General features: G+C 43.5%; 1 protein-coding gene across 1 annotated transcript in view; it reads right to left on the bottom strand.

Moving 5' to 3' along the window:
• Nucleotides 1-24,701, bottom strand: part of NAPG (NSF attachment protein gamma) — a 154,097-nt gene that overhangs the window by 106,321 nt on the left and 23,075 nt on the right. The gene's annotated exons all lie outside the window — the stretch shown is intronic.

Here is a 24,701-nt window from a genome sequence, read left to right as displayed (position 1 = left end):
AGGGGCATTCACCGACTGTGCACAAGAGAGGACTGCTTTCTAATGTTACCATAGAACACTCTCCGTGTTAGGTAATGATCCTAGTTTATTTTATGCTCTAAAGAGTCAGTCAGTATGCAGCAGCCTCATTACTGGGAGGCAAGTACTGTGCAAAACATTATAAACAAAGCTTATTGTAATGCTAATTGTGATATCGCCCTGCTTTACAATTCAAAGAAGTCAAACTTGACTTATTTGTACTATGCATCCTTCTTCTTGTATCCCTCCAGTCCCATCAGCTGACCCTCATGCCACAATCTGAAGAAACAGCACAGGAAGCTGCATTGTGTGCAGAGTGCTGGAGCATATGTTGTCTAATTAGGAGAACATGCACATAGTCTTTCCTACAGTCTTCCACCAAATCTCTTCGAAACACTGCCACAAACTCAAATAAGTTTTCATACTGTTGTTTCTTGAACCTACTTTCGAAACACAGAACGAAAGGGAGGAATAACAATGCGTGACTGATTCTGTGATCCCAGACCCTTTTGGCCTATTTGGATTCGACCTTCAGCACTGAAAAACGGATTGGAAAGTTGCCCTCTTTTTCAGTCTCAGAAAAATCTGTCCATGCCAAAAAACTTTACATTCTTGTTACATCACAGCAGTAACAACAATTGGCATATCCAGTAGGTCTTACCTCAGGAACCTATTAGATTGGCCTATGTTTTTTGGCAATGCTGTACAATGTTAGTAAAAGAAAAAAAAGATTTCTTTAAAAATAAAAGTGCAATGACAAACTGGTACTGGACATTGCATCATTCTGCTTACAAGCCCTTATCATGAGTGGCCACCTGCTCTTTTTTTTATGGTCCCAAGTAGTAGACACCACAAGAATGGTTGAAAAATGTTTTTTTTGTATTGGGCTCCAACACACAAAATGTAAAGGCAGGTAGGAACGTGACAGGGAGAGGCAGAGTATGAGGGAGGCAGAGTATGAGGGAGACAGCAACACAGAGTAGAAAATGGAGTGAAGAACAAGGGGGAAAGGGAGAAGCAGATTGAAGAGCGGCAACGCATCGCACACAAGGTGGACAGCATCATTGGAAGCGTGGGGAAGAGGCACACAAGGCACAGAAGATGAAGCCTGGGAGAATAGGGGAGAAGTACATAAGAGAAACCCAGAGCAAGCATAGAGGGCATTAGGGAAATCAATTGAGGGAGAGAGCTAAAAAACATTTAGACTTTCATGTATGGCTAAATCAAAAAATAAAATGCTCCCTAAAAGTGAACAGTGGAAGGACAAAAGTCAGTCAATCAATGGGAAAGAGGCTATGCTCCTGACGCAATAAGGATAACGAAAGTCTTTACATAAGAAACAAGTAAACTGGGATACAATACAGCCAACCAGTGGGAAGTAATAAGTCCATTCTTGGTAAGACCGTAACAGGCCTTTTCCAACCAGACAACTTGAGCTGTCTGGTAACAATGACCTTTAACGTATCTTTGTTGACAGTTGCTCCTGTGTGAGCTTAGATATCAGCCTATATCAACGTCTTGCTATTTAGCAACTAAAGAGCATGTTTGCTTAAAAGCAATCACAAAAGAGGAAAATGCCACACACTACCAACACAACATATGCTGGCATTTGAAAAGATACAGAAAACATTCCCATTGTCTTCCGTTACATTGAACTGATACCTACCAAGAAGTGTTCAGTAAATTGTCAAACTGAAGACCATGTGGCAGCCTGGCAAAGTAAGCAAGAGACACACTGCCAATAAAAGCTAACCATTCTTGTTCTTTCTGTTTTAAGGTATGTGCCCTTAGGCTAGTATGAAATGTTTGCTTGCTAGAAAGCACTACAGCAGTATGCATTCCAATATCCACTGTGCAATGCTGGATTTGATAACTGAATTGCTCATGCTATGAACTGCAAGCATGTATTTTAACAACTCTATGTCTCATCAAGCGCAGCTGATGCCTTATCAATGCTTGGATCTCTCTACCCCAAGGTATTTAAGTAATGTCCGTTTCAGAAAAGCCACAATAGAGGTCATGTAACAGAGACAGAAAACAGCAACAAGAAAAAAAACAAAAAACAAATGAGCCATGGAAACACTAAATACAGGCTTATAGAACAAGATAAAGATATTTTTCAAGAGAAGCATGACCAACATTGAATGACAAGGGTATTTCAACTGCTTTGCTTACCTAGTAAAGTTACATATTAATACAATACATCGGTCAGCTGACAATGGCTGCGAAAAAATGACTCCGCGATTATGTGTCTTTTCGACCACTAGCACTAACCATGCTGGAACTTGGTTTGACTTTAGTGCTATTAGCTGAAACAACACAGAACTAGAAGAAAATCACCTATGAGCCGGGGTAAAAGTTTACAGCTATGTCTTTGTACATTTCCATTCTAGTAATGTGAATTGCACCTTTTTATTATTCACATCACTATAACTGGTTATATCAGATAGCCACAAAAATAAAAGGCTCAAATACAATCCAACAAACCTTGAAATCCTTCCACGAGAACCTGCATTTATAAACTGACTGGGACTGAGGTTTTATTCTCGTCGTCTAGGCAGATTCACAATGCCGGAGAGCTAAAATAGGTACCCACAGCTAATGTTGATGGCTAGTTAACCTGCCCGGAAAATCCTAAGCCAGACATAAGGTATACCTTGTAACCTTGATTCTACCATAGAAATCCCACTATCAGAGAACATCCATCTCTTAAGGTTAGCATAAAAGTGCCCTTTGAAAAGAAAATATGCACAGGGATCCTAAACTACTTTATATTTTACGCAACAAAAAATGTGTTCTTCAAAGTAGGACTGTGAAATTGATATAGCATTCAGGGTTGTATATATTTGTATGGCCAATGCAACACAATGGGCCTTATTACAATGAGGCCCAGAGAGCCTGCAACCTCAGGTTGGAGGCTTTCCAAGCCAAACTGCGGTTTCAATTCCGAATGCCTAATTGCAATCTAGGTGGTCGGAAATTGAAACCGGCCAGTCATTCTGGCTGGATTCCGACGGGCTCTTACGAGACCGGCCCGTAATCCCAATGGACGGCGTTACCCCCTTTGGGATTACAATGCTTGATTTCTAACAGGTTTCCCATGCTTGGCTTTCCAACTTGGAAAGCCTCTCGGAAAGCGAGTTTCGGTGCCCCCAGCAGGGCCCCCTTCTCCTTGTGGCCTCCAGTTGGGGGCTGAGGGGGCACCTATGAAGCCCCCCTGGTAATTCCTGCACTGTGTGGCAGGCACCTTGAGGTGCCTGCGAAGCGGTGCTGGAATGAACAGAACCTCCCATTTCTCCATGGAAGCTTGCGCTGCGGGCGATTTATGGCCGCAGCACAAGCTCCCATAGAGAAATGGGATAATACGACCACACCGTGTGCGGTCGCATTGTAATTGTGGAGTCGGGACGGCAAACCAGAAGTAGGTCGGTCCAGAGACCGCAACTGTGTCGGTCGGAGGCAAATCTGATCGACATCGTAATCGAGCCCAATGTTGTTATCTCTGATCATTACGAACACAAAAAGCATACAAAGTGATGTTTTATGAAATTTGTGCTTAGCTGCTGAGGCAACACAACAGTTTTGAGTATTATAATTCTGAAAATTATCTTACATTACTACATAGGTGATACTCTCTGGAGGCTGATGTAATGGGGTGGTTCTCATGGACTGACAGTTATCTCTCAAAGTTAATAAACATCACGTGTGAATTTATCACCACCTTTCACTTCAGACTTGCTAAAGATATGAAAATTAATTCCCTTTGGCAAGGGGCGAAGTAGAGAACATACTTTTTCTGCACTGACCAGCATCAGCCCTGCCCAGATCTCCCAGTGAAAGCCACGACCCCGCCACCCAGATTCCACAAGATACCGATTTGTCTGATTTTCACCAGCAGCAGAGAGCGACCTTACCCTCTCTCAGCTAGACACGTACCAGCCAACAGAGTCCTGTAGATGACCAGTGGGACATGTGCAACTTGTGCGCAAGCGTTGTTCACAAGCGCAACTTGTGTTGCGCTCGTGTCACTGACTCATGCCGATGTCCTTTGAATAATGTGGAGTGTTACCGCAATTAGACATGAGCGTGACATGTTTGCGCACTTGTGTCTTGCTGTGACGACTGAAGTTGAAGACAGATTGTAAGTGGGTGGGCTCATGGGCTGCTATGATTAAAATGCTGAGGGGTGCATGCATACATATATATATATACATACATACATACATACATAAATACATATATATATATATGCGCAAAAAAGAAGCAGCTCCTGTATAAAGCACTCTCAAAACAAGCGACACTCTAGATCTGCTCAGCTCAAATGTCTGATTTTCTATCAAAGTCTTTAGGCATAGGATTAGCACAGTGCCATCCATGCAGAGATAGAAATTGACTAAGTCATTTGCCATTTCTACAGCAAAGTCTTTAAGCATAGGACTAGCACAGTGCTGTCCTTGCCGAGCTGTAAAATGACAATAGCCATTTCCCACTCCAGGCACAATATTACCGTTTTGAATTGGTAAAATATCAACCAAGCCAACCTGAAATGAGTAAAAGCAACCCCTGACACAGTGTTTCGCTCTAATTAGAGCTCTTCAGAGAGGTATAGCTTCGTCCAGACACAAGGGAGCACCCAGTAGAAGTAAAAGAAATACCCTTTCAGGCATAGGGCGGCGAATAAATTATGCAAAAAAGAAGCAGGGAACTCTGGGTAGTTGTCAAGTTTAGGTGGAAAGCAGCTCCTGTATAGAGCACTCTCAACACCAGTGACACTCTAGATCTGCTCTCCTCAAATGTCTGCCTTTCTATCAAACTCTTTAAGTATAGGATTAGTGCAGTGCCATCCATGCCGAGATAGAAATTGGCAAAGTCTTGTGTTATTTCTACAGTAAAGTCTTTAAGCATAAAACTAGTACAGTGCTGTCCTTGCCGAGCTGTAAATGACAAAAGCCATTTACCACTCCAAAATTATTTACAACAAGGGGTGGTGAGGGACAGAGTCTCTGAATTAAGCAGAATACTCTCACCCAGTCAAAAGATCAGGGCTAGATCCAACACCGTTTTTTAGCTCATTGCACCATCCCAGTTTCAGAACCTGGCTGTATGCAAATTAGTCTGTTCCTGTCCCAGTGCATGATGGGAACAGGGCAAACCAAACTACAAAAGCCAATTCTTACACTGGGAAGGAAACAAGCTTCCGGGGACCGGTTTCTGGCATTACAGCCGTCTTCGGCCCGGCTTGCTTGAATCCTGATGGTGCAATGAGCAAGGGACTCATGTCTGAGTATACCCTTCCACGCTTAGGGTGGACAAAAATATTTACAACAAGGGGTTCAAAGGAGTCACACCACACGCGTTCCTACTATCTGAAAACCATCCTGTATTGTGATTGGGGAGGGGACCGAGCCTGAAGCGGAAGATTCCAGGGATGCCTCTTTGTACATCAAAGTTTTTACAATTATGTGTCACATTAAAAATATATAGCACTCCAACAAAGTAGTAGGATTATAAAACTTTAATAACTTATAAATATATACAACGCAACAAAAACAGTAAATACATTTAAACATTTAAAAAAAAAAAAAGAAGCAACAATGGTCAGTAGCTGTGTTTTGTGCGAATAGTCCCAAGGCAGCACAACGTGCTGAGTTCTGGACGGCACCCAGGTGATGTTACCTGGGTGCCGCACTGGTTTTTAAAACGGCGTGGGGCGTCCCGGGGGGAGGCCTCGTCAGTAGCGGTCTGTTGTGCGAATAGTCCCAAGGCAGCAGAACGCGCTGAGATGTGGATGGCACCCAGGTGATGTCCAGTAAGTTGCCGCACTGGTTTTGGTATCCTACAATGCTGCTCCGAATAACGGCGTGGGGCGCCCCGGGGGGTGGGGGGGGGTTGAGGCGGCGTGAACGGGCCTCCCCAGGTGGAGGCTCGTCTGCTGTAGTGGGGCGCCCCTTTACCGTTTCAGTTGCCATTCCGTGGGGTGTCCCGGGGGGTGCGGGGGGAGGCCTCGTCAGTAGCGGTCTGTTGTGCGAATAGTCCCAAGGCAGCAGAACGCGCTGAGATGTGGATGGCACCCAGGTGATGTCCAGTAAGTTGCCGCACTGGTTTTGGTATCCTACAATGCTTCTCCGAATAACGGCGTGGGGCGCCCCGGGGGGGGGGGGGGTGAGGCGGCGTGAACGGGCCTCCCCAGGTGGAGGCTCGTCTGCTGTAGTGGGGCGCCCCTTTACCGTTTCAGTTGCCATTCCGCCCGCTTTTGGTACACTGTGCCAAAATCCGCCATTCAGCTGAGTTGCGCCCACTCTTGCGGTGCAGCGATAGGCGGCTGCCACAGGACTCTCAAAATGGCGGCAGGCTCTTTCCTTTTTGGGCCTGGTCCACTGAAATGGCCCTGGGACACTTTGGAACTCGGACGCTTGTCTACTAGGTCTTGGACCCCATTCTCGAAAGCGTCCCCTCAGCCTTGAAGATTCTACAAAAGTCATGGGGGCCACCGACTCCTGCAGGCTTCCGGTGGGGGGCGGCTGCCATGATTGCTCGCGGAATGACCACGACGAAGCCACGAGATGGTGGTGCTTTCATGCTGACGCCAGCTTCAGTCTGAAACATCCAGAAACAAGGTGGGGCTTTCATCGTTTGGGAAAAAAAAATGTTTTAATCCAATGAAAAGTGTATTTTTAGGTCATATGATCAAGCCTTCCATCATTAGGAAACCAAAAGTAAAATGAACCAATGAAAAGTTTTATAAACAAGTCACATGACCTGTTATGCGGCATAGGGCTATAAAAAGCGTAGAAAATCCGTTGGCACGTGAGGCGGCGTCAGTAGCGGACCGATGTGCGAATAGGCCGAAGGCAGCACAGCGCGCCAAGATCCGGATGGCACCGAGGTGGTGTCCAGCAAGTTGCCGCACTGGTGTGGCCATCCTACAATGCTGCGCCGAAAGTCGGCGTGGGGCGCCCCGTTGGCCTGTGAGTTCGCCTCAGTCAGTGGGGGCTGTTTGAGGATCTGACTGCATTGGAAAGCAATGTGATGCTGTGCGTCGCCCCCAAGATGAGGCGGCGTCAGTAGCGGACCGATGTGCGAATAGGCCGAAGGCAGCACAACGCGCCAAGATCCGGATGGCACCGAGGTGGTGTCCAGCAAGTTGCCGCACTGGTGTGGCCATCCTACAATGCTGCGCCGAAAGTCGGCGTGGGGCGCCCCGTTGGCCTGTGAGTTCGCGTCAGTCAGTGGGGGCTGTTTGAGGATCTGACTGCATTGGAAAGCAATGTGATGCTGTGCGTCGCCCCCAAGATGAGGCGGCGTCAGTAGCGGACCGATGTGCGAATAGGCCGAAGGCAGCACAACGCGCCAAGATCCGGATGGCACCGAGGTGGTGTCCAGCAAGTTGCCACACTGGTGTGGCCATCCTACAATGCTGCGCCGAAAGTCGGCGTGGGGCGCCCCGTTGGCCTGTGAAGTGGCGTCAGTAGCGGACCGATGTGTGAATAGGCCTGAACCAGCACAAGGCGCCAAGATCCGGATGGCACCGAGGTGGTGTCATAGTTCAGAGTTCTGAGAAGCGGGGGGGAGGCGGCGCAAACGAGTCTCCCCCTCCATGTGGAGGCACTTCATCTGCAGTGGGGCGCCGAGATCAGGATGGCACCGAGGTGGTGTCTAGCAAGTTGCCGCACTGGTGTGTGGTGAAAATATGAAAGATCCTCAGCAAGTCTACGTTACTTCAATGGAGCGCCGTCTAGCTGAGTTTAGCCCGCTCTTGCTGCCACAGCGACAGGCGGCTGCAACAGGACTCTCAAAATGGCGGCCTGTTCTTTGGATTTGGGCCTGGTCTACTAAAATGGCCCTGGGACACCTTAGAACTCGGACGCTCATTTTTTTTTCCTTTCCTCTACATGCAAAAAAGGTAAATGCCCGGTACGTTACCTGCCTCATCTGCCACGATGTACTCTCCAGAGGAACCGAAAAAAAATATAGTTATGGTAATTGTGGCAAATAAATTTCATGTGGACAGATGAGTGTTACTCTAATAAATACAGCATATGATCATCATCATAGTCGATGGTTGGTGGAGACATTTTGACTATATCCTGGACCTGCCCGTCCTTGCCCAAAATGGCGCCGGAATAAATGGGACTCGTAACTCCTTGTTGTGTACTGGTTGCACAACCTTGATATCACGAGATACGTATGCAGTTTTGAAGCACATGGCGGGCGGGGACGAGAATTGATTGAATATTTCGACATCCCTATTGATATTAAGTTCTGATGTGTTATTGATTACTGTACTATTGAAAGTTCGAATTAACGTCACCCATGGTACTTGCCCGCAAATGTATATCTAGATAATTTTATTGTAACTGGCCCTGTCGTTTTTTAATTATAAAATGTACGTCCACCGATTCCGCAACTGTTAGACACCTTAGTTCTTGCAACCTAATGGCCCGCCCGTTACGTTCCTCTACAGTGTAAATGTCTCCTCATCATATACGATTACAGTTTGCTCCGTGGCCGGCCCACGTGGTTATAGGCCCGTATTTGTATACTGACATTTTCACAATAAAGGTTTTTAAAAGAAAACATGGTAGTAGTATTTACATTGGTAAAGTTTTTAATAATAGTCACTGTTTTCGAATCAGTAAAAGGCAAGTGAAATAAAGCAGTCCAATTACATGAAGGGTAAAAGGTATAATACGAAGGAACGCAGTAAAGATAAATGGTCAAGGGCTGTTGTGTTTTCTATTCCTGCAACATAAAGTGATCGATAAGAATCTGATATTCAGGCGTATCGGCGACTAAGACAGCAGGCCGAGCCTCTTTTGCTCAACGGCTCCGTCATGGGACGAAGAAACGCCCTTTTTCTCGAAAAAGGAATATATTTTACTTGCAGGACAGTTGTAAATTTTCCGGGAAAGTACATTAGCCTGGAACATTATAACATATATGTTTAAGAAAAAATAATGTTCGAAAGTAATAAAAAGTGTAATTTTTAGGTCATATGACCAAGCCTTTCATCATTAGAATAAGAAAAGTAAAATGAACCAATGAAAAGTTTTATTAACAAGTCACATGACCTGTTATGCTTACGTTACGCGCTGCGCGCCGCGCCCCGGATCGCTTCCGGGAAGCTGCGCATCGGAGCACTTCCGGATGCGCTAACGCGGCGCGTCATATGACGCATTACGCGACAACGCAGGTCCAGAATATAGTCAAAATGTCTCCACCAACCAGCGGTCGGAACACAACCCCTTTCAGCAGGCTAAATAGTTCTGTTAAATGACAACAGAAGGGACAGGCAACAAGAACCATCAGTCAAAAAGGGGAGGGCAAGTTCTTCTCTACCGGGTCACGTTGGGGCGCTACCGGAACTGATCGAATTGGTAGTCTACAGTGTTTCTGGATGTTTCAGACTGAAGCTGGCGTCAGCATGAGAGCACCACCATCTCGTAGCTCCGTCGTGGCCATTCCACGAGCAATCATGGCAGCCGCTCCCCACCAGAAGCCTGCGGGAGTCGGGGGCCCCCAAGACTTTTGTAGAATCTTCAAGGCTGAGGGGACGCTTTCGAGAATGGAACCCAAGCCCTAGCAGACAAGCGTCCGAGTTCCAAGGTGTCGCAGGGCCATTTTAGTGGACCACGCCCAAATCTGAAGAGCCGGCCGCCATTTTGAGCGTCCTGTGGCAGCCGCCTATCGCTGCACCGCAAGAGCGGGAGCAACTCAACTACATGGTGAGCGAAACGCTGTAGTCGCAAGAGCGGGCGGTAAACAGCTGAATAGCGGAAGAGGCACAGTGTAGCAAAAGCGGGCGGAATGGCAACTGAAACGGTAAAGGGGCGCCCCACTACAGCGTGTCTTCAGGTCAAACGGATTGTGGGACAAGGTCCAGAATGGAAGAGTCACCAAAAGGCAAAAAGTTCCGCTTAACCCCGGGAGCCGGCCACCTATGTCCGGGGCGATCTCAGGCCACACCAGGGCAACACGACTTGGGGAGGGGGCCGGAGCCAAGCGCCCCCTCCGAGTCCGCGCCATCACACCGTCCCTCGGGGGCCTCTGTCAAGCGTTTCAGGGAGGCACCGCATCACATTGTTTTCAAATGCAGTCACGTCCTCAAACAGCCCCCACTTACATTGAGAATAGTGAAGCTGTAGCAGGTGCAAATAAGCTTCAGACAGTCCAACAAGCACTCTTTAAAACTTTGAACTATCAGAGTGCATGAGTTTCATGCTCGATCGATTGAGCTAGCCGGATTGGGCAACAAAAAGTATAAAATAGTTATGTAAATAGTTATTTAATAAAATGTTTTACCCTGTTACTTTGCTGGTGTGTTGTATATATTTGTAATATTTGCATAGAGTTTATCGTTATTTTGGGCGGGGTGGGTGGCGGAGCCGAGCTGTCTTGCAGCCATCATGGTGTGGAGTTCAGTTCATCTCACTAGTTTCGTATTTCTCATGAGGGGTTGTTCCTAATGTTTCTATTTTAGCGAGGTCAAAAAGAGATCCCATTAGTGGCCTACTGATTTTGCTCGATCCCTTTTGTTTTTTTACACGATTTTTCACTATCTGCAAAGACTAAACAGAGTATTGCGACTCTGTGCTTGTTTGTAAATAGAGAATGAACCAAAGAGAACCAATTCTAAAACAGTAAATGCTTGGATAACAATCAATCAAATGGAGAGAGAAGCAGGCACGACGGATTACAACGGGGGCAAAGGCCTGCGTTAACTACCCTTCACTATCTGCAAAGAGAGAGTACTCCTAATAGAAATGAGGGGGGGCAGCATTCAAAGCAGATCAGTGTGCATAAACACGAAAATGTTTTTACTTACCACGTACTTGACATTCGACAGCTTATGATATTTGCTATTAAAAAACCATTGAAATTCACTGAAAAAACCATAGGTTAGAGACCATATATAGTTAGGAATTAGCATTTAAAAAACCTTGAAAATTCACTGAAAAAACCATAGGTTATAGACCATATATAGTTAGGAATTAGCATTTAAAAAACCTTATTTTACTCACACAAAACCATTGAAATTCCATATATAGTTAGTTGCACTAACTATATATCGCGCACCCGCAATCCACTGCTGATGATGTCACATATTACATCATTCATGACATGGTCAGTGACATCACTGATGACATCACTGATGACATCTCAAATGACATCACTGATGACATCACTGATGACATCTCATTTGACATTACTGATCACATCACTGATGACATCATTCATGTGATGATACGATGAACCTCTTCAGACTCTAATATAACCTTAGATACACTCAGTGTAAACAGACATTCACAGACTGTCACTCATCCATGGAGTTACTCACACACCTAGTCAGTCTTGCAAATAATCAATCACACCTCCATTTCCTCAACTATATAGTTATACACACCTTACTTATTAAAACATATACTAACACATATTTACTCTGTTATACAATCCCTGATACAAGTTCACAATGATCCATACAGCCACTCACACATTCACTGGCTCTTATGCACAGTTATTTATATATGTCAACTCTCACATGTACTGTGTTTTACATATGTACTTACTTTGACATGTAGCACTGAGATATCCATTCACTCACCAATACACTCATGCACACAGTCAACCGCCCATACAGCTGTTTCCACATGCACTTTTGAACCCATACATCTAGTGAATCAACTGCTCACACATCTATGCACAGAGTCATACACCTCCCAGACACCCACACACACACTCAGTCTCCCATACAAATACTTGGGCAACCAATCAATAACCCATAGAGTTAGTCATATAGCTAATGATCAACACATGCATCAGATTACAGAACAACAGACACAATGATGCACAATTTAAAACAGTTTAGTCACTAACCCATGCACTCAGTGAGACACATTTAATCACTCACTTATACAGTCAGTCATGCACCTACTAAATCCTTCATCCAGACACTTATACATCCACTCATTCTTCAATATGTAAGACATATTTTAACTTTACAGAAACATACAGTCACTGGATGTTGTCATCAGTGATGTCATTTGAGATGTCATCAGTGATGTCACTGACCATGTCAGGAATGATGTAATATGTGACATCATCAGCAGTGGATTGCGGGTGCGCGATATATAGTTAGTGCAACTAACTATATATGGAAGTTCAATGGTTTTGTGTGAGTAAAATAAGGTTTTTTAAATGCGAATTCCTAACTATATATGGTCTATAACCTATGGTTTTTTCAGTGAATATATATATATATATATATATATATATATATATATATATATATATATATATATATATATATATATATATATATATATTCACTGAAAAAGGGGTGTTATAGGTAGCTGGACATTTCACCCATACAAAACCATTGAAATTCCTCCGATTAAAGGTTATACTAGTGTATGATGAGGTGTATCTGATTGTCACGAGGATGATGTCATTAGTGATGTCATTTCAGATGTCACTGACCATGTCATGATTGATGTAATATGTGACATCATCAGGAGGGGATTGCGGGTGCACGAGTTATTTCAATGGTTTTGTATGAGTGATATGTCCAGCTAACTATAACACCCCTGAAACCTATGGTTTTTTCAGTGAAAAAATACATATACATATATATATATTCACTGAAAAAACAATAGGTTTTAGGGGTGTTCTAGTTAGCTGGACATTTCACTCATACAAAACCATTGAAATTCCTCAGTTATAGTTAGTTGTACTAAGTATAACTCGCGCGCCCGCAATCCACTGCTGATGATGTCACATATGACCTCATTCATGACATGGTCAGTGACATCACTGTTGTAACTCTTAAGGGTAGTGAAATGAGCAGTACTACCTTCTTTAATATACACAGAATCACTGGGATTGGTTTGGTTGGGCTTCACCTCTGAGAGCTACTTTCAGGGTGCTGGTGAGCTACCAGTAGCTCCCGAGCTACTGGTTGGAGACCCCTGGTATGTATAGTGAGTGGGGAAGTGTAGTCCTCAAGCATAAATATAAAGATTATTACACCACTACATGCACAATTCATAGCACTTTGAATCACTGCATTCCCTAAAGCCTACCTCACTGCATGAGTACATGCTTACTGAGTGAATGATTACATTAATACAAGTAAAGACACTGAGTGAATTCTTAATTGGTTCACTTTACTTTACTGAATAAATTACAACATGGTACCAAAAGAGTCATTTTCAAATTACAACAGGAGTCATACTGTGTTAGCTGGAGTATATAGATACTGACTGGGTAATTGAAGGCCTGAAGCACAAATGTGAAGGTGGTTACACAACTACATGCATAAGAGTTTGAAGCACTGCATAGCCTAAAGCCTGGCTTACTGCAAGAGTATATATACTTATGTAACTTTAAACACATCAACCAACCAAATCAATCTCTCTCAATTTTCCCAAATGGACACTGATTCATAGTGTTATTCTACACAAATAACAGTATCCCTTGCAGTGTATACAGAAAGATTAAAAATATTAGATAAATAAATGTACTAAAACTCGTATTAATGGAATTAAATAAATTAATACTCGGGTATAAATTAGAATACTCAAAGTTTAATAGAGAGTATCTCTTGCACGGGATGCAGGGAAAATAGGGGTTTAGGGTAATGACGAATATTAAAAATAGTTTGACAAAAAAAGGTAAGTTACTAGAAAAATAGGTTGACAAAAAAAAAAAGGAGGAATGAATGTTAAGACTCGCATTAAAAAAAGCAACCTATAGAAATGCTTCAATAATAAAACGAGTTTAAATAAAGCATTTTAGAAATTATACGAAAGTTACAAAGTATGGAAAGAGGCATGTTTACATAAGCACATGACGCACTAAAACAGTGCAAATGAGAACATCTGTCAACTGAAAAATGTGACTTAAAAGTGGGAGGAGCAATAAATTAATCCCATAGAGTGTTAAGTAACCAAAAAGTATATAAACCACACCAGTGGGATGATTAGTTTCGTTTCAGAGAATCAATACGGCCAAAGAAACTACGAGCTACGTAATGAATCGGGGCTGCGGAAGCATCTTGATAATATCTTTCATTTCCTCAGAGGGAACATATTGTTAATGTATATTTAAAAATACATAAAACATTATGTCCCCTCCAGAGGAGTTGGATGAATTTCGACGGTGGAAGGAAAGACTATCGAAGAGAGGTAAATTATCTGAATGGGTATATGTTTTATATATTTAAAAAAGAAAGCAAAAATATTTAAATGATTATAGAATGTAGTATGATTACGTTTAAATATAATATAATAACGAGTTCAGTAAAAAACCATTACAAGAAATATGAGTTATTTAAGGAATTACTACGTGCAAAGTAATGATTAGGATCATAATGTATATTTTAATTTATATTTAACTTTATGATCATTCAACTGGAGTTGGATGACTAACAACCAATAATTTCATACATTAATAAATAATATTTTTTTAGTATGCAAGTATTTCTTAATGATTGAAAAATGTACTTTAAATAAACTTTCGACGAAACAACGAAATACTTTTGAATAAAAAAAGAATACTCTATCTTCTAGAGTGAAAATGGGCTAAAAGTATTTATATGGAGTACTGCCATTACCAATTTTCACTCATAAAGAACAGGAGGATTATCTTCGCAAGCACTTTTTTGGAAAAAAATTATATAATTGTCTCTTCAAATGTTAATGTTTTCAATTTTTAAAAATGATTGGAAAATGTAATAATGACATGAAATGAACATAAAAAAAGAAAGATGAAGTAGTTAGGGAGTGTTTGTCGTAGCACTTCTATTCTACTTCATCTGAAAGTAAAAAAAGCCCTAACATTTAAATAAAGATGATGGGGTAACACTTATATATTGTAAACATAAGGAATGAGTGCTTATGATAAAATAAAAAAATGTGATCCAACGCGTGATACAAATGAATGAAAAAAAGATTTTGCATTTCATCCATGTGATGAATATAAAATACTCAATAAAAATATTTTCAAAACTTGTGCGTTTTCTTTTAAGGATGGTTTGAAGAATTATACATTTAATGAAAGGACAAAGTACTCCACGCTAAAGGAGAAAAGTCAGCACAATTGTGATAGATTACAAAATAGAATAATATATTACAGTCAACAAACTAAAAAGCAGAGCACACAGTTTAAGTTAAAAACACCCTACTACAACTAGTTTTTGAAACGCATTGTAAAATAAAGTGCATCACAAAATGGGCTACGTACATGGTGAGCGTATTGTAACGCCACATAGAAAAAAACAAGCCAATCAACATCAGGATCAGGAAGGTAGAGTTAACCACACAACAGCCAATCAAATGTTTTTCAAAATCTGCACAAGGAAAGGGATTGGTCTGTAATACGTCTTCTTACAATGCTTCACAACCAATGAAAAACAGGTGTAGAAAGTTTCTGTTTTTAACATACAAGCAAATCAGATGACCTTGCAAGAACACGCAACGAGAGGCAATTATCAAAGATGACTTGCTTTCGCAAGACCCCGAAAGGCTTCTTGCAGAATAAGTACACACTTATCTGCCAGACCCCATTTAATGTTTATCCAGGCTCTCAAGCCTAAACACGTCGGAAATCATCTCTCGTCACTTTCTGTTCTTCCAGGTTGACCGTGAAAGTGCGTCTCTCCTTCTCCTTCAACTCCTTTCTTTTTCATAGTAATTGTTACTCATACACTATGCAGCAAATACCCCACAAATGCAACTCCCTGGATTTGCAATAGTAATTGTTAATCATACACTATCCAGCACATACCCTACAGATGCACCACCTTGGGATTGGATTTTTCTTTTACTGATACACTATCCAGCACATTCCGTTCAGATGCACCCCCCTGGAGTTAGAGTAGTAAGTGTTACTCCTACACTAACATGCACTTACCCTACAGATAAACCCCACTGGACTTAGAATAGTAATTGTGACCCCTACACTAACCTGCACTTAGCCTACAGATGCACCATACTCTCTCTTTCAAAATCCAAACCATACAACTAATTATAAGGGCCCCCCATAAAATATAATAATTTTGCCCCGGTATTTAACCCCCTCCCCTCCCCGCCCCCTCCGGGAGCTAATTATAAAAAAAGGTCTGTTTGATTTCATTTATTTTACGGCAGAGTCCGCGCACCCTACACGCACCTGCTGGTTAAATAAAAAAATGTGGGTCCTGGGGGGTCTTTCAACGCCCTAAGCAGGTCTAGAGGGTAAAATTATAAAATTATTTCTACCCTGCCCCCTTTCTCCGTTTTGCACACATATTCCACTGACTTCCTCAGCCTCTCTTCTACCGAGGCACAAAATAGCTGCCAACAGCTCCTGGTTTCGAATGTTTACAACCGCTTGACAGCCAATTAGCAATGAGCGTGTGATCGGGACGCTGCGCTTATGCTACAATGCCAATCCTCGCACAATCTGCGGATCCACCACCCCCATAGATATATAAATTACTTTAACCATAATTTTCTCAGGAACAACTGAACAGATTGACACCATATAAGCAAAAGGCACAAGTCGGAACTGAGGACTACCTCTCTGCCACATTTGGTGTAATTCCGTTCGGGCTGTAGCCGTGGCTAAAGGTCCTATGGGAAAGTGCATGGGGAAAACACGTTTTGGGACCCCCCATTTTTCTCGGCCCCCGCTTGACCGATCACCCCCAAACTTTCAGGGAAGGAGCGGTACTGAGCTGGCCAATAGTATGGAAACTTACGAGAAGATTCATCTATCGGCGCCAAAGTTATTGACAATAGAATGTTGCCGATTTCCTATGGATAATAGGTCCTAACTATAACTACCTACTGGCGTCTGCCAGTAGGTAATATATATGCGTGAATATATATAAGTGTGAAAATATATATATATATATATATATATATATATATATATATATATATATATATATATCAGATTGTCAGTTATAAGCATTCAATTATTTGTTGGAAACGGACAACACAAGTCTGATACATTATAAATAAAGTTCTTCTATGTTGGTACTCATGCTGGTTTGGTTGATCTTTCCTAACACTGGTGACGAACGGGAGTGAAACCTGCGTTGTGTGAGGAACAGCAGCATGTCAGGAGCTGTCATGGCATTTGTATACACCGAGATTGAAGTTTTAATTTTTATTGGCTGAATCTATTGTGAAGGAAAAATATATTGTGAGGAGAGGATTTGCTTAAGCCGCAGCGCATTTGTGAACGCCGTGGAGGGGGCGTTGCCATGGAGGAAGGGTCTCACGTTGGCCAAGTAGTTCATAGTGGCTTTGTTGGAAGCCACATTTCATCGGTGAACAACTGTGGACGGGGTGCGGAATTCGTAGCAGCGTTGTTGGAAGCCGTATTTCATTGGTGAACGTCCGTGGAGGGGGCGCGTCCAAGTGGAATTGGTTTGCATTGCTGAGGAGCATTCAAGGGCAGGTCGTGAGTTGTACTGCAACGCGTTACGGTGATGCACACAAATGTGGTAAAAAAAGGGCATTTTAGCAGGGTATGCAGATCAGCATTGAAGAAAGTGAATTTGGTGCAGTGCTGGAATAATGACGAAATGGAGTATGATAGTTTTGATAAAGATCCCCATACTATTCTCAAATCAGTGATTGGAAGGCTATTACTAAATTACCAGTGTGTAATATTTCCATTGCTAGTGTTATGATTCCTGTGTTAGTTGACTCGTGCGTGGTATAACATTCTGTCTTTTCCCATCGTGAAAGAGAAGTGGCCTAGCATGAAACTGTTAGACCTTGACGTGGCCCACTGGGGTTACACAGGAAAAAATAGATTGGGTGGGGTATTTCTGGGCTGATTTGAATTTCGCTGGCCGACACATGCGAGGGAAAGTGTATGTTGCCAGGTGTATCAGTCTTTGTTGGGTTGGCCTCATCAAGAGGAAATGGGTATAAGACATGATCCAAGAGCGGACCCCTCTGTTTACATTATTGAGAATGTTTCTGAGGGAGGGGGTGTGATGGGAGAGCAATTGGGTATGTTTATTCAGAGGTTGAATACACAATTTCTTGAGCCTTTTAGTGACATGCTTGGCGAGTTCCGGAATTTAAGCACTGTATCAAATTAAGCGACAATGCTATCCCCATGCGACATACAGTGCGAAATGTGCCACTCATGTACATGGACAAACTCGAAAAATGTTGCAAGAGAGACACCACCAAAACAAACAATGAGGAAGATATATTGGGACTGGGTACAGGAAGAGGAGTTACGTAGCTCTAAATGGGGGTTCCTTAGAGAACAATTTTTGGAGCATAAACCTGTTAGGAGGCTCGAACCATTTCTTGATTTCATCCAAAAGCCTAGCGATAGTTCGCTTTACTTAAAATTGAGGTTCGGGATCCTCCCGATTAATGAAACTATAGTAGGTTGGAAAAAGACGGGATCCCCCATAACATCCTGCCCCGGGTGGTCAGCTCCCACTGAGTCTTTGGCCCACTTTTTCTTTGCATGTAAAGCATACAGGGTTGCAAGGAAAATATGGCTGAAACCAATTTGTAAAGAACTGGGTCTTAGGTGCCACAGGATGGCCCTACGTGCTTTAACTACTGACACATCATCCCATTTCACAGTCTGTGGGGTAGCAAAGTACCTGGGTAGTGCCTGTCAGACACGTTCAAGGCTGATAAAGCAAATTTCCCCATAGAAGTCTGTGCGCTTGCTTGATTAAGGCATTTTTTGCATTTTTACACTGATATTCTGCTTCTTGTTTTACTGTATATACACTTTTTTTTAATTGTATTTTGGTTGTATGTATAATGGATTGCTGGAATTTTTTTATGTATTTTTTTTTGACAAATACTAAATTGATTTATTCTGAAAAATTCTATGACAAAATGTCTACATTTGGTTTTGAATTTTGGAAAAAACAACATTGAAACAAAAACCATCTGGGGTTCAAAAGACTGGCAGGTACAAGGCCTAGAAGAATTATTTAGGGCCTGCATGATCCCAGAACAAATGTTTTTTTTTATATTTTTTTTATTAATAGAAGAAAAACAAGAGGAAATAGTATACATATCGGGTATCATACAATAGAGTACAGTACAACGGTGAGTAGGCGAATAAACCAACGAGGTACAAATCAATGAAAGGAGCGTGAGACGTCAACGTTAGCAGGTATGTGGCAGGAGAAAAACAGCACGATCAGCAACCCCGTTAAGCTGAGGCCTTCAAGGCCTGTCCACCCACCGATCAGGATAATTAAGACCAGAGTAGACACCCAGATATGAGAAAAAGATCGACTCAGGATAAGCAACCCACCTCTCGTATAAGAAAGAAAGGAAAGAAAAAGGCCATAGAACTAAAGAAAGACAAAACAAAAAAAACACAGTCCCCCCCACCCTGGACCCCTGCATTGGCTACGGCCTGACCCCACTAGCAGCGTGCCTGTCGCCCAACTAACTAATACCTAAAAGAAGGAAAAGAGTGGAGGAGGAGACATCATACAGGCTACCGGTCTCCCCTACCCCCCGCCTGAAGCAAACGACCCCTAAATATAGTCAAAACATTGTAAAAGCAGCAATTACAAGCCAAACAAACCAGGGAAGTTTATAAAAACCGCCCGACTCCTGCATCGTTATAGGCTGCAAGTCCCGTATCCAATGAAGCCTATATATCAAACCCAGACAATCAACTCATCCCTGGCCCTTCCGATCTTTCGTGCGAGCTCTCTCCGCTAGAACCGCCATCTCGACAGGAGAATGAAAACGTTCAAGAAAGTCAAAACCAGTACAGTAGGATCGAATCCAAAGTTGTAGTACTCGAAGTCCACAAATCAAACGGAGATATCCGTCCACCGACAGTAAGTCTCGAGAACGTAGTTGTACCAACTGGGAGGAGAAAAATTAGAAATCAATCCCATAGGCACTGAGGACGTTATCAAGGAGTATAAGATCGGCTGTGTCCATCTTGGGTGGTATCGCCCTCGAGTATGAGGAGTTTTTGGTAGTTCCGAGTCGCAAGCTGTTGTCACCAGACCTGGTTTCCACACGGGGCCCTCTGTATCAAGCAAGACCTGCTTCGCGGGTAACACAACGTGTTTCGAATCTGGCAATGGGTCGGATTCCGGTCTCAAACACTTAGTCTCAGCTGTTGCGACCATTTTGTGGATGATGGCGGTGACTTATGAATGAGGCGCCCCAATGGCGGCCATTACGGTCTGCAGCGACGGCGTACATTCCGCCCGCTCCATCTCCTCTCGCGAAGCGACAGATCAGAACTTTAACCCCGGAGGTCGACTACTCCGGGGTAACAGGCACAAGCGGGGCGGACGGTAACGGTAGGCGACTCGTCAATCTCGTGATCTCTACACCGTCGCAGCCAGCGAGGATCCAAACCCGTCGACCCTGGGGGTTCAGCAGGGTCTTCGGGCAACGGACCCCCGTCCACAGCCAGAGGTGCGTCTTGCCGCCGTACCCTTGGCATCAACCGGACCACAGGACCACCAGCCAAACCGGCCAGGATATTCTCCACTTCGGGAGACTGGACGCCGCCCAAGTCCCGCGGCCGATGTTGTTCAACTCCAACCCGGATGGGTCAGAAATCGAGGCCCCGGCTCCCACGCTGGGTTAGGCCGAGAATGAAACACGGCGTAACTTCATCATTCGAGGCGATAAAAATCTCGGGATTGCACCTTTAGGCTCAGCAACGGTTCAGCCACACGGGAGTCTGGTGCGAATTCAGGATCGATAGCAGGATTTATCAGCTACTGGCGGAGGTCGGCGGAGCCGGGAGCTTATGCGGCCATCTTGGTTGATAGCGTAGCTCCTCCCCCCCGATTTTTTATTTTTAATGTATAAAGATGCACATACTTTTATGATAAAAAAATGTATCGAATAAAGTACATACAACAACATTATTGAGCCGGTTGAGTCCTCACCCTGGATTTCTCTGGTTATTTCAGTTAAAGCTTAAGGCGAGTTAAGACTCCTGTGGACTTGTGCAGTGTTACAAAGCCATCTGCTATGTCATGTTCCACTGTTTTGATTAATCTTTGGTTGCTCCAATTTATACCTTTTTTTAGGATTTCAAAAAAGAGGGAGGTTTGTTATAACCTGCTGCACTAATGAGCCGTCGGCTCACAGAGGTTCCATGTGATACCATGACTATCCTGGTAACAACAGAACACCAAGTGGGGCAGAGAAGGTTTGACTGGTGGAGAGTCAAGTGCTGTGCTGTCTTGTGCTGCATGTGGGTGGATTAAAGAAGACATTTTAAACTATGCATTGCGTCAGAACGACAATCTATCACCCAATCCAAAAACAGGCATACATGGAGGAATTGAACGCTTATAACAACTCTGCATACTGAATATTTTTATTGTAGGAAATTGTCCTAGAGAAAATGTTTAGACTGTAACTAGCCTTTTCTTTTTCCTCCTGTATTCCTACCTCTGCGTAATTGTGTGAATACATCTCTACCAATTTCGAGAACAAAATCTTGCATATATACATATTTATTTAAAGTTCTTTTAACAATAAGACTGCTGCATTAACGGCAGATACGGAGGTATCTTCTACCTCCCTTAGCTCACTACTCAACTACACAATTCTGTCCAGTAAAGCTGAATACTAGTGTGTGTACACTTAAGTCTGGTTCACCTTATGATCTCTGTGCTGCAAAAAAATTCAGCCTAGGAATACACATTTGGTGCTTGGCAGCAGCTTCATGCAATGCATCTTTGACTTCAGCTTCCATGCTTTTTCTCTGGAATGAAGTACTGACTATTCCCCAGTTAAAAAGGCCTGCAGCAGATTCTTCAATACTTACTTACCACTTACCATTCCATTTCTCTTCTCCATGTTCCTCTTAAGATCTTACATAAAGAGGTTAGTTCTTAGCTCTCTGCTTACACACAATGCAACACTGACTAGGATAACTCACATTCTGGCATCTGCCCTCTGCACTGCACTGAGATGACTTTCCTGAAGGTCAAAGATGATATTCGTATGATGTTGGAAATAACGAGTGAGTGCAGTACTAGGTCTTTTAGATCTTAGCACTGCCTCTGATACTCTCTCCCACTCTGTACTCCATCAAGGCTTTGTTACATCAGTTCAAATTGAGATACAGCAATCGAGTGGCTCACTTTATTCTTGAAAGATCGCTCTCGATCTGTTGTATTCTCACCATTTCGTTCTCAATCTAGCCTCTAATAAATGGGGATATTGCATGGCTCTTCTCTGAGCCTTGCACTTTTTGATATCTACCGTACTCACCTTGCCTAGCTAATTTGGAGGTTTGTTTTATCATAAATGTCCTATGTAAATGACACAAAGATTATCCTCTCTTTTGCAGATAGGTACCCTGCTTCTGTCTGCCATTTTCATGCATGCTTGTTTGCAGTGGCCTCATGTGTGAGAAAGAACCCACTTTAACTAAACCTTTTGGGGTGGCACTGATTATATGCCTTCCTCTTGGTGATACTCAGAACTGGAAAAGGCCTCTTCTCCTGAAGAGTCAGTAAAAAACACTTGGCACAATCGAGGATGCCTCTCTGTCTTTTACAAAATAAATTAACATTCTTACTTGGCATGCTTTTACTTCTTGGGTATGTTATGCAAGAAGCTCCTTCAGTTTCCTTCACTCTCAAAGTACAGTGCTCCAAACGATGATCTTATAAAGCACAGACTACTGTCTCTTTAATTCTTGATCTCTTTTGTTGCCTGAAGATCCTTATAACATACTAGCAGCCTGTCCCGACCTTGTCCGGGAGCTTTCAGGCTTCCCCCTACCTGCCCCGACATTGCCCAGCAGTCTGTGCCCCCGCCCGCCCCGTCCCCCGCCTGCCGCCTGGCCCGACCCTCGCCTGGCCTGAGTCAATGGAGCTGTTAGTCCCCGTCCCCCGCCTTCCCCGACCCCCGCCTGCCCCGACATTGCCTTTTGTAACTCCCCGTCCCCCGCCTGGCCCGACACCCGCCTGCTTACCTCAGCTGCCGCTCCTGGCCCGACACCCACCTGCTTACCTCAGCCGCCGCTCCTGGGTTGATAGCTCCTCGCTGCTCTGCTCCTCACCGCCTGTCCGCCGCCACACCTCCCCCGCGCCATGTCCGCCTCTCCGCTGGTCGCACCGCCGCTGGCCTGTCCGCTACTCCTCACGTGTCGGCTGCTCCTCTGACGCCGCTCCTCGACTACTTTTCTTTTTAAATACATTTTTTAAATAAGGTTTATTTTTAAACTTTATATAGCCTATAAACATCTACACATCCTGACGATTTCTACGGTGTATCGGGTGTGTAGATTGGCGCAGTGGTTCCGGAGTTTACACGCCTCAAAGCCTGAAAGTTTCTCCTTTATTATAGTAGTATAGATATGATATTAATTCTGATTATTTTGGAAAGACTCCTGTCTAAATAGGCTAACCTTATTTCACACAATCCTATTTCTTCTCATCTCAGGGACCTGCTTTGGCTGTTTGTGAAGCAGAGGCTGGCTTAAGGCCTTATACATTGTTCATCATAACCGAGGTCCAGCTTGGATTCTATTTCAAGCGGATGTTATAACCAGCTAAAGCTCAAAGTTTAAAGTTCCTCGTATCTCCTGACTGCAGGGTTATCCCCAAACCTTTTGCTTCTTCCTCCTATTTTTTCCTGACATATTGTTCTTGGTTTTAGGACTACTGCTAATCAGTGATCAAGTGCATATGCTCTCTGTGTAAATTGTTATTGTAATTGGCTCTCCCTGATTGGCATATTTGATTTACTGCTCAGTCCCTAGTAGAGTGCACTCAGTGAGCAAGGGCTGGTAAATCAAATACTACTAGTGGGACTGCAACACTGATTCTGCCACCCACACCAGTAGTCCTGAAACGGTAACGCAGACCTTCCGCCGCAGTGTCTGTGCACAGTTAACTGCCATGTCGACTTGGCAAGTGCACTCAATTGAGAGGCCCTAACCTTCACTTTTATTACATGTCAGTCACCCCTAAGATAGGCCCAAGGTACCCTTGTGGGCAGGGGTGGTGTATGAGAAAGGTAGGATATGCCCGGATGTGTGTGTCATGTCCTGATAGTGAAATACTGCCAATTTTGTTTTTCATTATTGTAAGGCTATCTGTCCCCATAGGAAAGCATGGGAGGGAATGTATAACATCTTATAAATATAACTTATCAATGGGATAAGATACAAAAAATAAAGTTTAGGCTCCACATCTTTTACTGATGTTTTACTGATGTTTTTTTTTAATTGTGTGTTTATAAATGCCACTTTTAGAAAGTAGGCATTTTCTTGTTTAACCATTTGGGTGCCTCTGTCTATTTGTGTATTGACTGTCTGGTTTTGGAGTGACAGGGGCTGGGGAGGTGCATTCTCTCAGACAGCCACGGGGGGATTAATGTGTGTCCTGCCTTTCCTGAATGAGTCAGGGCTGGGTTGAATAGACATGGGTTGCATTCAGAATCGGGGGAGGAGTTCTCACTAGCACCTGAATAGTCCCGGTCTGCATTTAGGGTGGTGAGAGGAGATTTCGCTTGCACCTTAATAGGGCCTGTGTGCCTTACACAATGCTGCAACATAGAGGACAGAACTGGTTTGGACTGGGATCAGAGACGCTTGCACAAAGAGAACAAAGACATTTTGGGGTATTGGACCAATAACCCCTGAACTTGACACAGGAGGGACAGCCTTCTCATTTGTGACCCGTAAGCTAT

The sequence above is a fragment of the Lissotriton helveticus genome, chromosome 4_1 (assembly GCF_964261635.1).
Source record: "Lissotriton helveticus chromosome 4_1, aLisHel1.1, whole genome shotgun sequence".
Taxonomy (NCBI): Eukaryota; Metazoa; Chordata; class Amphibia; order Caudata; family Salamandridae; genus Lissotriton; species Lissotriton helveticus.
The sequence above is the reverse complement of the archived record's forward strand: the minus strand, read 5'-3'. Positions and strand labels throughout refer to the sequence as shown.